General features: G+C 34.8%; 1 protein-coding gene across 5 annotated transcripts in view; it reads right to left on the bottom strand.

Moving 5' to 3' along the window:
- ANK3 (ankyrin 3) overlaps positions 1 to 17,445 on the bottom strand; it is a 701,719-nt gene that overhangs the window by 507,450 nt on the left and 176,824 nt on the right. The gene's annotated exons all lie outside the window — the stretch shown is intronic.

The following is a 17,445-nucleotide window of genomic DNA, read 5'->3' as shown; positions in this document are numbered from 1 at the left end:
GTTAAGAAGAAGATAATTCTGTGGGTTCTGGGGGCAGTATTATCAACACTGGAAAAAGCAAGTGGAGGTTGAGGGCGAAGAGGGAACAAAGTTCACAATAAAACTGAATCAGTTTCTGATCCCATTATTTGTAATGCGTGTTCATTTTGTCATGAGCTGGGCCGAATTATTTTTAGGGAATAGCTGTCTTATATTCCAAAGGTAAATGTATAATATAAGATTAGCTGGTAGAGAAGAAAGTTAAGGAAGAATATGGACTATTGTTCTCAAGCCTGTTTATACCATCTACCTTATTTATCTAATGTAACAAAGACTTAATTTAATAAATTATTCCATTATCCATTAGAATATCAACAAGATTTATCTTTGTAATATGGTAACACTGGATATATTAAAATATTTAATAAAAAATTCAGGTGTTTTATTTCCATTGTTATATTTAAGCCTCATTCCAGTTGGTTTCTTTCCTCTGCCTCTTCTTCCTGCCCTGACACACCTGAGGATTTATGACACAAACTTTTCACTGTGGAAGTGATTCTCAGAAGGCCCATATTAGAATCTTTAGTTGGTGATGTTAAGAGTCACCGCTCCGATATTTCAGAATAGTAACAATAACAACAGAGTGCTGATATTTATGACTAGATAAGCTAGAGACCTCCGTGGCTCCCCAAATTCATGGATCCCTCTAGCACATAATTTCCTTCCTAGGTGCAAATAAATAATATAGGACAGTCAGAGTGCAATGGGTGGCAGGTCCTGAGTGGATGGGTAGGTTTGTTCACCAAGTGAATTGCTTCTGCACATCAGCCTTCCAGAACTCTAAACACATTCATGTCTCAGCAGAATTGCAAATTACTCTGGATCACTTGGGAAACACTGAGACTCTAGTGTTAAATCTGTGAAGGTCAAGAGTCAACTACATGGTAAAAGATAAATGGGTGTTCTAAATTGCAATAAGTCAAAGAATTCTTCAGGATATATGTATTTTTTCTAATTGAAGTTGCTTCAAAGGGTCCTATGCATAAAATATATTGGCACTCAAGAAAAATTATACATCTCATTACTATAGGGCAGGGCATGAAGTCTGCAACAACCTAAATTTCCTCCAGGATATACACAAAGTTTTCACTTCTCAGAAGCTTGTCAGTGCTACCTGAGAGTGTGATTATTTAAAAATTCTAAATTAGCATTATTAGTATATGTGAGAAAACTGTAATTAGCCTGAAATCACAGCCATAAGCCAGCTGTATCAGTTAAAATGGCAATTTTCTATTTTCAAGTATGCGGAAAATGCATGTTTCTTATTACCACACTTGGTAAACTATTGGCCTGTGACAAAAGTCCCAATGCTATAGGATGGAAAAGTACTTCCCTAGCTTTTCAGCAAGAAACAAACTCAAAACAAAAATCCCCAGCAGGATCACCTAGTGTCAATCAGCCTCCACTGTTAAACCTTCATGGATCCTTAAAACCAAACCTAATTTCATCACAGCTGGGTAAATATTCATACAACTGCTGGAAGCAAGTTGGGCTCACTGCAGCTCCAGCTCCAGAACTCCTACCTTGAGACATGTTTTTCTTTTTGTGAAACTATTCAGCATTGCCACTAGCAATACAGGTCACTGTAGACTGGCAGCCTTAAATCATAGCACTTGTAGATTTAGAAACATCCAAATTTATTGGGCTCTAATGTTTGCGGTTTCACAGTCACTCAGTATCAGTGGGCTTTTCAATTTAGGTCAGAAATGAAACCAATATACTGTATGAGCCACATCCAGAAAGGGAAATTCCTCACTTTTCATTTCTCTATTTTATAGCATTGAAAAATACATTCACTCAAAATTTCTGATTTGGTGATGCCCAACAGAAATTGTACTGTCTCAAAATAGTCCTTTATTGCAGAAGACTCTGAAAGCCTCTTTATCTGAAGAGACCATTATTTTTCCTTTGAATATATGCCAAATACATACTGGCGGGCTATATATAGTGGAAATAATATTCAGGCAGCCTAATATTGCATCTAAGAAAATTATGTACCCTCCACAAGACTTAGCAATAAAGAGGAGGGGCTGTAATTTCTTGGCTTGTTACTGATCTTACCTCAGTCAAGGTTGAATGGAGTTTACTCTCTCTACATCATGCATTCTTGGTGAGGGTGTTAATTCCTCTCCCAGGGCAAATATTGGTTCTGGGGTTGGGGGAAGAAAAATCTTATTCATTGCACATTATTTTTATGCATAAAGTACAGATATACGTGTACTATATGAAGAGATAAAAAGTAAATCTATAATACTAACAATTCACTGTGGGGAGATGATTAGAAAAAAAATATTGTATACAGAGGCTCCTTAAGTGAGCAATGATAATGAAACAATGGTTGCTCTAAATATCAGCAAAGCAACTGTTTGAAACCTCCAGCTAAAAAAAAATCACAAATAGTATTTCGGAAACAACATTGGTTGTTTAAATTCAAGATTTCGATAAGAATCAAATTATTTTCTCTTTGAGGATAGCCATTGCAAATTGCAACTAAGTGAAAAAGAATTCTATGTGGTTGCAAATATTTTACAAAATGCTTGTGATCTTATTAGGAGTAACTAAAAACTACTTTCAACAAGTTTATCTGGTTATTTTTCAGGAATTCACAAACTATTTCTCTCTCTTATCAAACCCAGTATAAAATGCATATGTAATTATTTCTGTTAAGATGGTAATCACTGATTTTATAATTGCAGATGAAAAATTTGACAATCCTACTTTAAAGATGTAACAATCTGCATCCCCTTAGTTAAGCTTCAGAAAGCTTGTTTTGCAGAAGAGTGCACACATATTTTAAAGCACGCATGAAAAATTGAACAAGCTGTGTAGTTACAATGATGTAACAGCAAAAAATTAGAGAAATGCCACCTGCAATTCATCTGCTTTCCTTCTTTAAAATCCTTTTAAATAAAATTTTACAAGCTAAACATGAAAATATTGCCTTCATAAAAAACTTAATAGGGTATGCTTCTAAAATAGTCGACATGATCAAGGAGAGGAACGTTCTTTTCTGAGTATCCTGAAATATACCCAACACAAGTTCATATATGATTCCTTTTTCAGGGATCTTCTCATACCACTTCAAGAAAAGGTGAATCACACAAACAAAAAAACATGTCCACTTTCACTGAAAAAAGGGCTAAGCAAGATGCATCCACCCAGTTAACTGTGGTTTGATGGGTGACACAGCTTTCCACAACGGAGTCTGACTCATCTCTAATAAGTCATCTTCTTTCTTCTAGTTTCTTCTTCTTTAAGTAATAGTGCACCCAAGAGTACAAGAGCCAAGAAAACAGATCTGCTGTCTATAAAAGCTTTTAATTTTATTTATGCGAGAATAAATCATACTTGCAAAAAGGGACTGGCACTTTTCTAAATTAAAGTAATCCCAATAATTGTAATCAAAATTCTTCAGTTGGCTGAAACAAAGCCAGCAGAAGCATTAACCTAAATGTCTGACCCACCAAGAGCCAGAAATTGCTACTGTTGACATTCAGCTTCAAGAAAAATTGTACGGGAAAAAAAATGTCAAAAAATTCACATTTCAGTGGAAGGATTTGAAAGAAATGAAAATTTAGAGGGAGGATTTTAAATTCCACATTCAACTAAACAAAAGTTTTCTTTTCATTCAGAGACTGTCATTTTGTAGAATGAAAACAGTTATCGTATTTGCTGAAATGCCTTTGTTATAGCTACTCAGTTCTTCTAACAGTTGGTATAAGATTTGGGGAGAAAATATAAAAAAAGGATGTGTTAAACAATTCAGCAATTAAATGTGATGCATACCTAGTTTTAGATTTTTCATGTATTTCTTGAACATACTAATTATTTTAAGATTGTTGTATGAAAAATACTTTTAAAGTGGACAGTAGAGATCATTTTCAATTGAGAACCTCAAACCATCACATCATACGCACAGAAAGCAGAGGGATTAAGTGGTGGGATTAAGTCAAATATCTACTAGATAACCCACCTGATTATTCAGAGTCACTCTTAGTATATATTGCAATATTATATTCACAATACCCCAACTCATTGGCTTAAATGAGAAGCCTGCTTTTGAAATTTATGGAAGAAAATGGAAATTAATTTATGTCATGGAAAAACTATATTCATTAATTTCTGTATCATAAAAATAAGGTATTGCACAAATGAAATAAATATTCCCAAGCAGCCTTATTTCACAAATTAAAAATTCATATTTGATTTTCAAAAATATGGTAGAATTGGAATATATGGCATATTGTCTATAGGCTATAACTTAAAAAAAAAATCTGAATTTTAAACCACACTTAATATAATGGAACAAACAAGGTGACATTTCATTTTCCTTTGTCACTGTTTCATTTGTGTACAATGACTAAAATGCTCCTATAATGTGTGATTCATGATGAGTCATTCTTATAAGGGAATACATTTAAAATGTATTAGTGTAATGAATAAATTCTAGGTTCTTTTTTAAAATCCGAGCACATCAAAAATAATTTCAGATAAATGTCATTTCCCTCTAAGCAAGGCAACTGTGGTTATACTTAATTTTGTGTTATTCCTTATGCATGGGGCCGCCAACCATAGTTTCATATTTGGGTTGGGTCACATGTCCCTTGATAGTTGTTTTTAGAAGTAGAGAAGATATTTCAGGATGATGATTAAAACTGAATGAGGCAAAGAAAAGGGCCAGTGGTGAACAAGGATAACAGAGAAGGGAAATGCATTCTCTACAGAATTCCAAATTTGTCCACCACTAAAGAAAAGTCTCATACACTAGACTTTTCTGTATAGCCAGGTGTACAAGATTCTTAAAAGCCAACTCCTCCCAGTTACCTGTTTGTCAGCAGGCTTCTTGCCATAGTTCATTATCTTTTCCTTCCTTGGAAAAGGAAATCAACTCTTATTAATTCTCTCTGCCTGGAATACTTGCCTTCTGGCTCCCACATTGCCTCTTAAAAGCCTACCTCTTCATCAAGCCTTTTGCTTTAATCACTCTACTTGGAGGTTTGTTCAAGTATCCAGTCATGCATATAGCCATTCAACAAACGTCTATATACTCTATTCTATATGTTATGAAATCCACTAGACACTAGGCCAGATACGTAGAAAGAATGCTCACACACATTTAACATACACCATGGTTCTGCAGTTATTTTTTAATGTGACTTTTTCTTCTGTATTTAAAACTTCTAAAGGCAGGGGTTATCTTCTCCCATATAGAAAATAGTAAATATGTATTTACTACTGAATGAGACACATACCAAGAGCATCCATTTTAATAACTTTTACACTTTCTTAAAATAAATGGTGTGTTTAAAATTATAAGCTCTGTGCCATAGTTATTGAAAGAATGGCTTCTAATGAAAATATTTAGCCTATACATTTCCATTTTTTTTTGTTGGTTGTCTACATTTCACTGACCCAAGCTGTTTCCACGAAGTTCTTTAAACATAGCACACAGTAATCTCTCCATTAACAGTGAGTGAATAAGTAGTAATAAAAGCCAAAGGAGGGCAGATGCAGAGTAGCACAGCATTTGTTCTCTGATAATACATTTTCAGAGATCTGTTACCAAGGGAAGCAAAAAACAGGATATGAGTAAAAAAAATGAAACTACCATTAATACTTGAAATGTCACAATTATGTCGACATTATCTTGAAATAGAAATTTATGAAAATAGAACTATTATTGTTAGAAATTTCATGCATATAAAATTGATCCACAGGAAGTTTTAAAAAGCAGATATACACTATAATACCATTGATTTTTCTTGGCATGGTCCTTTGTTGTACCTTATGAAGAAATAGCACTTTTGAGTTGGAACTAAAATTTCCTTGTCAGCTGCAAATAATTAATCCTAGGAGCTAGGGATTATTGAGAGGAACCCCAGCAAAGACTTGAGTTCTAGAATGAGCTCCATTGTCTACTAGGTATTTGATTTTGAACAAAGCATGCAACATCTCAGTTAATATATCTACCAAAGAAGATGGTACCTAACTTGCTCACCCTATGTGGTTGCTATGAGATTAAATTAATAAAACTGTAAGCAGTTTGAAGGTAGGCGTGCCCTGTTTAAATCAAGAGGTAGTGAAATATATGGTCTCCAAATAAGAGAAGTAGTCAAATGCACATATAGGACAAAACGGCTCTGAGAGAAGCTAAAATGTACAATTTCACCAGCCACTAAAATCTCAAGAGACAGACTCTGCAAGACAAAGAGGTGTCTTCTAGGTCTGTCCACCTGGGTCTTCACCCACCATGTATTTATTGAGTGCCTGCTGTGAAATCAAGCCCTATTTCAGGCCCTGGTATTATGGCAATGAATATGATAGATAAGTTTTCTTATACCACGAAGCTAATATTCTAGTGGGAGAAAAAAACAAACAATAAAGTAGCTCAAAATTAAGTGCCTCAAAATAATAATACAAAATCAAGAGAGGAAAAGTCATGGACAAGGGCTACATTTTGGGTGGGTGGAAAGGCCTCTCTGAGACAGTAACATCTGAGAAGGAGGAAGTGATTGATAAGAAGAAAATGTCAGGCTCCTTCACCTTCATTCCCTAACTATACCAGGAGTGAACACATGACTACACTGACCAATAAAACATTCTGTCCTAGGAAATCTGGAACCACGACTCTAAGACAGTTGATCTTGTTAAATGCTTGATGGCCTGGGTGGCTTTTTTCCACTTGATGGGTCAAGATAATTGATCATCCAAAAAATGAATGAGAGCAGAGAGACACAGAGATGAGAAACCCCAAGGTCTTGGGAAGATGAAGTGACCTCAGTTCTATATGGCTTTTCAGTTCCTGGTTCTAGTCTTTTCTGAGGGACGACTGTGTTTTAAGCCCATGGGATCCATGAAATTCATCTGGATCTTTCAGATAAATCCCCTTCTTTGGTGTAAAGTAATCCAAATGGGCTTAATCTTTCTAAAAATGGTTATTACAAGTGGGTTAAATTGCTTTCTGAGCTCCATCTGGAAGCACATTAGGAAACCATTTATTGAGTTAATCCTAAACACTGTCAGCTAAGAGAAAGCATGGTACAGTGGGGAAGGTACATGGATGAAGATGGCCATGACAATGAGATTAAGAGACACCATGGTGAGAGCTTCACAAAGCCACACAAAGGACAGTTTAGAATGTCTCTAAAACTCAAGAGACTGGGCAAATTTTTGCATCTTGGCATTTTGAATGTGGAGGTGATGAGACCTATCACCAACATAGCCATTGGGTTTAGGCTTTACTTGGTTTCCTAAAATAATTCTACCTTTAAAAAGCCTGTCACGACAGTGATAATTTGCTCATATAAAGGCTTCAGTTTTTTTAAATGTGCATATCAAAATTTCACTCCAAGTATATTGTAGAAATATTTGCATCAGCAGGTATAAAGATATTTATTACTATAGTACCATCTAAGTGAAAAATTGGAAATAACAAATATATATCAAAAGGCAACTGGTTTACTAAACTATTATATAGTCATCATGGAACATCAAATAGTTGAAAAGTAATCTAGTAATGCTACATGTATTGGCATGCAACCATGAGCAAAACACACTGACAAATGGAAAAAAAAGCAAACCTTCAGGAAAGAACATATAATATTATCTTAGGTCAAAAATAAGCATGTATGCATGCACATTTACATATGTAATGAAAATATGCAGAGGAAAGTCTGCATGACTCTCCTCAAAACTCTTCACTGAGATTTCATCTGATGGTGATTAAAGTGGGATTTTCATTTTCTGATTTGTTGGTCTCTATATTGTTCATATTTCTTGCTAGTATGCATCACTTTTCTAATCAGTAAACCAATATTGGTATTAAGCTCAATCTATGCCTGTGCAGAAAATAAAAGATAGGTTTAAAAATATAAAAATGGCAAGCAAACTCAGATTTAGAAATGAGATAATATTACGTTTTCTTTCTTTTTTAAACTGCTCTGCAATACTGTAAAGAAAGAAATCTAGTGATTTTTACATCTTGTTCATAGAAGCCAACAGTTTTGGAAAAACACAAAGTGCCGAAAGTACTAAAAATAACCCCCATACCACCACAGCACCCAGCTTTCACTCAACTCCCTTTGCTATAAATAGCTTAAGAATAACACCCAGACTCTCTAGAGTACTCCTAAAAGTGTGGCTAAAGATGAAGTCTCACTACTTACTAGGCTAGAATATGGTTTTGGCAAATGAGGGAGTTCCTTTGGGGAAGGAAAATGAGGATTGCCATAGCACCCTGACAGGCTTTTCCCAAAAAGCTAAATTGGGAAATCACTGTACTTGGCTTAAAAATAAAGCAGAGACTTTTATTCAGGAGCAGGTAACTGAATTATTGCTTTATTTGTGATGATCCTTTTATTTTGGTGCAGTAGGCAAAGTTCCTTGTGGGAATCTTTCATTTCTGAGCACTAAAAACTAAAATCTACTTCCTTGGGACTGAGCTGCCATAGATTAGTGTGCTCTTAATTTGTAAACACGTTTGTAGTTTGAGAATAAGATGCTTGAGCCAAGAAACATCCTCTCACTTCCCCTCATACTAGTGAACACCACACACCAATTACCAACCATTTGGCTGTAATTTTTTTTTAATTCTTTATCTTTTTAATCCTTTTATCTCTTTCCTGTGAATTTTGGACTCATTTGATGGTAATGCCAAAAAATAAAAAAAAATTATATATATATGAGTCCTATATGAGTCTGCACCCCCAGGAACTGTCTGGTTCTTTTATTGAGACTGAGATGCTGAATTACAGTTACAATAGCAGAAATTTAACCCAAATCCCACCTTAATCTTCCTTACTTTGGGAATGACATTCCCTCAATACACCACTTTACAACATGAAAAAATGCTAAGAATGTTTGGATTGGCTGTATTCTCTTTTATAAGCAGGGTTGGGTTTTTTGGTTTTATTTTGTTTTTGTTTTTCTACTAAGAAGACAAATCCCGCAGGTTTATTAATTTTAAAAATACCTTATAGCAGATGTGGATAAAAAGCAAGGGGAAAAAAATTACAGAAAGAAATCCAGAGCCATTTGATCAATAAAGTACATTATTTATTATTTCAGGACACTAAGGATAATATAATGCATATTTCTTCATTCTGCCCTTGATTAGTCCTTGGGTGGAGAGAGAATTAAAATAATTAGATAATCAGAGAACAAAACCAGAACGTGAGGTTTATCTCTCCTGCCTTGAAATCTTACCTTTCTAAAGGTTAAGATTCCCATTCATTCACTGAATTCAAGCAGTTGAGAGCCCACGCAGCACCAGGTTGAGGTTTGAACCATTACGTTTTCTTTTACTTATTTTAATGATGTTTAAAGCTGTGGGAGCCAGAAAAATGTACAGCAACAACACTAAGGTAATTAACACCCTACATACCCAACATGATTCAGCTTGTCCTTAGTATGGTTTTGTAGCTGTCACTGAAACCAGTAAGTATCCAATAAGTAATCTTTCTAGTAAAATGTCATATTTTAAATAGTCCTTAAGGGATTGTGCTATATATATTACTTAGAATCTCATGAAACTAAGAAACACACATTTTAACTACAATGAAATATATTTTTCCCTTTCACATTGACAAATATCAAAAAGTGTGACAAATCTATGTGAAGGCAGAGCTGTAGGGAAACAAGATGTCCCATATATGACTGAGAGGAAATATGGGATAATTTGGGAGATACTCTGTGGAAATTTGGCAATATCTATAAATTTAGAGTATACATCTTTTGCCCCTAGATTCCTGTTTCTAGGAATGTATACCACAGAAAGATTGATATGCACAAAGATATACATATAGTTTACTGCAACATTTGTAAAAGCTAAAGATTGGAAATGACCCAAAGATCTATTAATAGGCAAGTGGCTAAAGTATTTAAATAAAGTAAGCACTTTCATATATTGACTTGAGCTATGGTGAAGAGCAAGGTATCTCTTCATGGAAAAGGTCAGTTCCAGGGAAAAAAAATACAGACAGACAGGCACACATACACGCATTTTTGTATACACAGGCTATCTCTGAAAGGGAATTGGTAACAGTGATTGTCTCTTTGGGGAGGGATTTCTCTGTCACTGGGTAGGTACTCATTATTCATACATTTTTATTTTTATGTCACGTACATGTATTTATTCTTAAATATTTTTAATCTCATAAAATTTAATCTAAAATTTTCAATCATTCATTTCCTGAGATATAAATTCCATTTTCTCACAATGCCCACCTTCTCCCACCTACTTAATTACAATTGTCAAAACCTTCAAAGTTTACCTGAAATCCCAGCATGGTGCTTTCCCTAGTCAATCTGTCCAGACTCAAATCTTTTCTCTTCTAAACTTCTATAGGACATACGGTTTATGCCTCAATTTGACTTAATAAGCTACTTGTGTTATTGTTTTTGTTGCTTCATTTACCATCCTTTCAATAAGAATGTAAACTCCTCAAGGGGAAACACAATGGAATGTGAGACAGGGCTATTCCTCTCTCCCTGGCTTGCTACAGTGCAAAACATTCAGTAGGATCTAGACACTGGTATGTTGTATGCTCAGAAATTTGCAGAACGCAAAATGTACTGTATAGAAAACACCATTCAGAAGGCAACCCAGAGAAGGGGGCAGGCATCAGTAAATATCCATATATGCTTTATTCTAAGAGCCCACTCAATGTGTCCTGGCAGGAAATAGTATTAGTCTTGTTATAGTTCAACCCATTTTGAGATAATACCCTTTAACTCAACAGACTATCTGATGTTGATGCTGTTATATAAGAGTTTTAAATTAGAATGTAATTATGGTCTCTGGGAAGTAAAGAAGAGTAAAGAAAACATGATTACTAAATCCTAAATGTATAAAATAATTTAACATTCTCCTTTGCCACCCCTGCTGCATTTCTGCTTTCTTCAGTACCTCATTTGAAATATGGCTTTCCATTTTTCCCCTATATTTAATCACCATTAATAACCTTCAAACTCTGACAGGTTAACAAATTCTTCCTTTAAAACATAATGACTTTGCACTAAACTTCGAGTTATCTCTAACTGGCAGTTACACATATGAAAATATTATTAGACAGCTCACTCTAAAGTGACAGACTTAGATTTTAATCTAAAACAACACATACAGATATCAAAATAATGTAAAATTCATAAGTTCTAGCCATATTCTCTCATTTATAAGGCTGTCTTGATCATTTTGTTTGCGTTAATCTATTGTACTCCTTAACCTAGGACAGTTGAAGAAGTCTAAATATTCATCACCAATGTTTGTAAATTTCCATATAGCTTTATGTCAACAAATAATATTTTAACACAAATCCACTTAAAATCCCCAAGTAATTCGGTGGTAGAAGTGTAGTTACGTGACTTGCTAGTGAACTAATCATTTTAGGGCGTGGACAATATTTTCAGAAATGGAGTGTTGTGCCATGTTATCTTGGCTAAGATTATCCCTTCTTGATTCTTCCCCGGAAGGCTCTTGTAACAAACGCTTGTTTGTTACAAGTTACAAGGTTGATATATCAATATATATGATATGATATTAATATATCATATTAATATCATTAATTAATATCATTAATAATATGATATTAATATATCAACCTTATAACTTGTAACAAACGCTGATGTTTTAAAAAAGTTGTTTTAAAAAAGTTAAACAACCATAATCAGTAAGTACGAAAGACCTGTAAAATAGTAAATCCAAGTCATGACGAACAGTGATGATGCTAGGGTGGGAAGAGGATTGATAAAAGACTGTAAAGGAAACCTAGGGATGCTTTTAGAAAGACATGATCAGCAACATCAGATGGAAACAGAGAAGAGATGGAAGCCAAATCATACAAGAAAGATACCAAAGTTGTGGGAGATAACAGAAAAGAGAGACTTGAAAACTAGCAGTGTCAGGAATTATTTGTCCAGGGATTGCAATTTCATCTTGTTTTCCAGCTATGTATCTCTGGGGAGCGTCTTGGTGTCTTTTATTGAACTAAATGTTTTGTGAAGTTACTTCCAGAATTGAAATTCTGTGGTTCTAAGTCAAATGAAAAAAAAAAATAGTTCTACAAATACTTCATAGAGTTTCTAGTCAATTTTGTGCTAGCAAGTATTATAAACCTTGGTTACAAAACTTGAAAAAAAAATTCTAGAAGCCTTCAAGCCTGCAAGTATGATGGCAAGAATAGTTCTTGTAATTCTCATGAATGTGTAAGATTTTCAAGGGATTGAAAGAAATACTAGATCTAGTCTAAAATATTTATCAAGTCAAAGGAAAGAATATTGTATATCTAGATCTGACTCACAAGGTCAAAAGATCAGGATAGACATACAGAGGGCACTATAAATTAAAATCTGGTTATATGATATTTAGATTTTCTTGAATTAAGGACATCGCACAATGGCAGTATCACCTCAGTTTATATCACTAAAATTATATAATTGTCACAATGCTAAGCCTGTGCTATCATCCACTTACAAGAAAAGATAATGCTATAATGAGTTTTCAGAAGGAGGCCTCAGCCCAGAGGGACTGAGAGATAACTTACTCTTCAAACCAGCATGTTAATCCTTGCCATGTCTTCCAGAAAGCAAGACTCCTCTGCAGAAGGCAAAGATACAACAGATAATAATAACCCACATCTGGATAGTCTTTTTATTATTTAGAGACAAGGTCTCACTCTGTCACCCAGGCTGGAGGGCAGTGGCACAATCATAGTTCTCTGTGGCCTCAAATTCCTGGGCTCCAGCAATCCTCCCACTTCAACCTCCTGAGTAGTTGGGACTACAGGCATGCACCACCACGCCTGTCTAATTTTTTCATTTTTTGTAGAGACAGGGTCTCACTATGTTGCCCAGATTGGTCTCGAACTCCTGGCCTCAAGTGATTCTCGTGCCTCAGCCTCCCAAAGAGCTGAAATTATAGGGGTGAGCCATGGTGCCAAGTCTGGATAGTCTTTTTATAATTACAAGGTATTTCCACATTCACAATTATAGTTATTGCAATATTAATGCAATATATTGTAATATTGCAATATTATTGCAATTCTTTATTCCATTTTTATCCTTCTGAAAGCAATTGAATTTACAGCTTATTGCTGAAATTAAAAGGATCTACAGAAATGACTAGCCACTTAAAAATTTAAGGTAAATACTAGGAGTTTTGCATGACTTTAGGGTAAATTCTTATTCCATTATATTCTGTACTGATTTTAACTTAGCAATAACCAACATTCCATTACATTCAACTGCTCTATTTATTCCTGCAATTTCACTTCCTTTAGAAATTGCGGCCCCTCCTACAACAAGCAACTGAGCTTAATTTCTGCAAAGAGGTGGAACGTACACACAGAGGAAAAACAATAATTCCAAAAATTTAACCATATTTAATAAACTTTCAAATTAAAAGAAAAGATCAAGAAAGTTTACAACATCAGGCCACTCTATGAGAGGCAGATCCTCTTATAGTGCTTCCCAGTGCCAGGTGACGTTTTAACTCATAATCCTCATAGTGATTCCATAAATAAGGTAGATAATATTAACCTCATTTTACAAAAGTTAAAATGGAATCACAAAGAGGTAAAGTGATTTGTCCAAGATCACACAGCTGGTAAACATCAGAGCCTGAACTTGAAATCAGGCATACTTTGAACTACTATTAATGTTGTCTTTGCTTCCTCATCTTGTCAGTTCCCTCAATGCAACTTTTTTTTTTTTTTTTTTTTTGAGAAGGAGTCTGGCTCTGTCTCCCAGGCTGCAGTGCAGTGGCGTGATCTTGGCTCACTGCAACCTCCACCTCCTGGGCTCAAGCAGTTCTCCTGCGTCAGCCTTCTGAGTAGTTGGGATTACAGGCACCTGTCACTATGGCTGGCTAATTTTTTTGTATTTTTAGTAGAGACAGTGTTTCATCATCTTGGCCAGACTGGTCTTGAACTCCTGACCTCATGATCCACTCGCTTCAGCCTCCCAAAGTGCTAGGATTACAGGCGTGAGCCACCACGCCTGGTCCTTTTCTTTTTACTTTTCTTTTTTTTTTTACTTTTCTTTTTTTTTTTTTTTTAAGAAAGAGTATCGCTCTGTTGCCCGGCTGGAGGGGCGTGATCTAGGCTCACTGCAACCTCCACCTCCTGGGTTCAAGCGATTCTCCTGCCCCAGCCTCCCAAGTAATGTAGCTGGGATTACAGGTGTGCGCCACCACGCCTTGCTAATTTTTGTATTTTTAGTAGAGAACTGGTCTCGAACTCGTGACCTAGTGATCCACCTGCCTTGTCGGGGGAGGGTGGGGAGGGTGGTGGTGGAGAGAGAGAGAGAGAGAGAGACAGACAGAGACAGAGAGACAGAGAGAAGGGGCGGGAGGTGGGGAATAGGGAGGAGAATTGCCCTTATCAAGCAAATTAACTACATATTTAGGAAGAGGATAGAACAAAAGACCATCAGTTACCTATTCAAACTCTTCAAAGTAGTATGAAACCCTGTTTTACAAACTGATCCACAAGCAATATAGAAGGTTGGAGCCATCTGGACATCATAGGCCTAAGTTTTATTTAATTTCTAAGAAAAAAAAAGCTACACAAACTTCCTTTCAGTAGAAATTACTAGTTAAAATTACAAGATACTGCAAAAGAAATACACAAGTCTGAAACAACATAATAAGCACCATTTGCTCTGAGGACAGGTTCTCATCATTTTCTCCCAAAGAGGAAAATTTTCCAAAGTATTTGAAAACATTCACAGAGAACTTTCATAATACCCAACAATAAATAACACAGTTTCAGAAAATATCAAAATACCTGTTTTATATAATCAAATGAATTTCAAACCCATTTTTAAATATTTCCTTTTTTTTTTTTTTTTTTTTTTGAGATGAGTCTCTGTCACCCAGGCTGAAGTGCAATGACATGATCTCGGCTCACTGCAACTTCTGCCTCCCAGGTTCGAGTGATTCTCCCACCTCAGCCTCCCCAGTGGCTGGGATCACAGGCGCCCACCACCATGTGCAGCTGTTTTGTGTGTGCGTGTTTTTTTTGTTGTTGTTTGTTTGTTTGTTTGTTTTTTAGTAGAGATGGGGTTTCGCTATGTTGGCCAGGCTGTTCTCGGACTCCTGACCTCAAGTGATCTGCCCACCTTGTCCTCCCAAAGTGTTGGGATAACAGGCGTGAACCACTGCACCCGGCCATATTTCCCAAATATTTTAAGTGTGAAAGTTCAAAATAAGGGTTGGGTCCTGATTTATTAACATTCCTCACTTACAGACTTAAGTAGTTAAATATACCTTACTAGTTCCCATTGATTGCAATAGTTTATTCCTTCATTCTAATGCATAACTAATTCCTAAAATACTACAGTATAGGATTACTATAATTTACATTCTATATAAATTATATGGTTATAAACCATAGAAAAAGTTCCCATTCCCAATCTCATTTAATTCTTACAACAATCTCATGAGGTAGACAAGACATCATGCTATCCCACTATTATGGCTAGGAAAGCTAAAGCTGAGAGTTCAGGGCTTTCTATAATAAGAATTTACAGCTTCTGCTCACTTAATCCACAACTTGATACCAAAATCCAAATCATATGCACAACAGAAATGTATAATTGTTAAATTCCTCAATTGGAATATTGTGGGCATTTCCAATTCCCATGGAAATTAAGTAAGAAACCAAGCCTTTATTACCAGTCCTTCTGAATGATAGAATTATTAAGGAAACCAAGGTAATCAATAATTGCTACACAAATGAGTGAGAGAAGGGCATGTTTCACACACACACACACACACACACACACACACCATCATGTTGACCAGGGTGTACACAAAAACATCATGGTTTTCCAGGAAATGTTAGACACCATGAGTTTAAAATATTTAATAACATTGAAATAGGTTTCAAAAGCTGTAGTTTAAAATATTAATAATTAATATTTGGCTTACTGCTTATGATTCAAACTTTACAACAGGGATAAATGTTGTAATAATGTTCTTGCTATTAATTTACTGCAGTTTAATATTTTATTCTTATTCTTCAACAGTATAAATACTATAACACAACATTTTTCTTACAACTAACGTACGTGCTGTTTAGAGAACAATCCCCTTACTTCTACCTCCGGGAAAAGGCCTAGTACTTATTTCTAAGGTACATAATTAACTGAACTAGTGCTTATAACATATTTTAATTCACTGAAGCACTTAACTATATTCCAGACACAAAAAAGATTAATCTGCCCAGAATTCTAGGCAACTTGGCCACTTAACTTGGATTTTGTTGAGGACTATCAAATTTATTACTTCAGGAGGAATGGAAATTATATGTTGAAATTGTTTTATATCAAATCCAAATATTAATATCATAATTGACACTTGGAAATATAAATGAAAGAGGAGATCCAAAGCAGTACATATACAGGTACATAGAAGGCATTTTGAAAAAGACCTGTTCTGTGAAATGGCTTTAATGCACGATGGACTATTGATTGAAAATTGTGAATTCTTTATAGAGTCACTAGGTGGCATATTACTCTGGGTTGTTTGCCCAGGTACCTAGAAGGAACATGCTATCAAGAAGAGTAGAAGACATGGAATGCCTTCAAAGAAATAAGCAAGAGTATTTACCGTGCTTCCATAAGGAAGCTTTGTTTTCACTGAAGTGAACTAGAATAATTCAAACTGAAAGAACAGACCTGTTCAGTAATCTGCCATTTCATATGAAAATTATTGAAACTAAAAATCACAACAGTAAAATCATATATAAATCACACCATTTTTGTTATTAAAAGATGATAAAAATACGACATTCATATACTTTACATAAGTATATATTTTAATATATTGCATATTTATGATTATATAAATGTAATAATGTGTAAAAATATCCATGTGTCTTAGGGATGCATAGGCTTAAGATAAGTAAGCAGCTTTTAGATTCCTTTCCTATAAGTAACTAAGAGGCATTTGCCGTGTGTGATTCCTTTAAAGCTTGATATAAATGTATCTTGAAAATTTTCAGGTGAATATATCATTTTTATTAGAAGAAAGGGAAAATATATATGCTTATAGTTTTTAAAAGAGTATAGAAAAGATGTAAATTTCTAAAAAGTCTAAAACACTAAAAAGAATTTTTTAAATGGCTATATAAATTTCTTCTCTTTCTTTTTATTGTATTTTTCTGGTATTTTTATGACAAGGTATATTTCTTGTATTCTTAAAAGACAGTAAAATACACTCTCTAAAAAAAATAAAACAAAATGGCAGCATGAAAGTATAAAGATTAAAAAATAAATGATATTTAACTTTACAATTATGCATCTGCCTTTTAAATTCAGCAGAAAAGCATGAACACAGCGCATTCTGGCAGCTAATATATCTTTGGAGAAGTCATTGCTATAATGAAGTGAATTTTACTTTATGAGTTC

This window comes from Pongo abelii, chromosome 8 (genome assembly GCF_028885655.2).
Source record: "Pongo abelii isolate AG06213 chromosome 8, NHGRI_mPonAbe1-v2.0_pri, whole genome shotgun sequence".
NCBI classification, from domain to species: domain Eukaryota; kingdom Metazoa; phylum Chordata; class Mammalia; order Primates; family Hominidae; genus Pongo; species Pongo abelii.
Note: the sequence above shows the minus strand (reverse complement) of the source record. Positions and strands in the feature narration are given on the sequence as shown.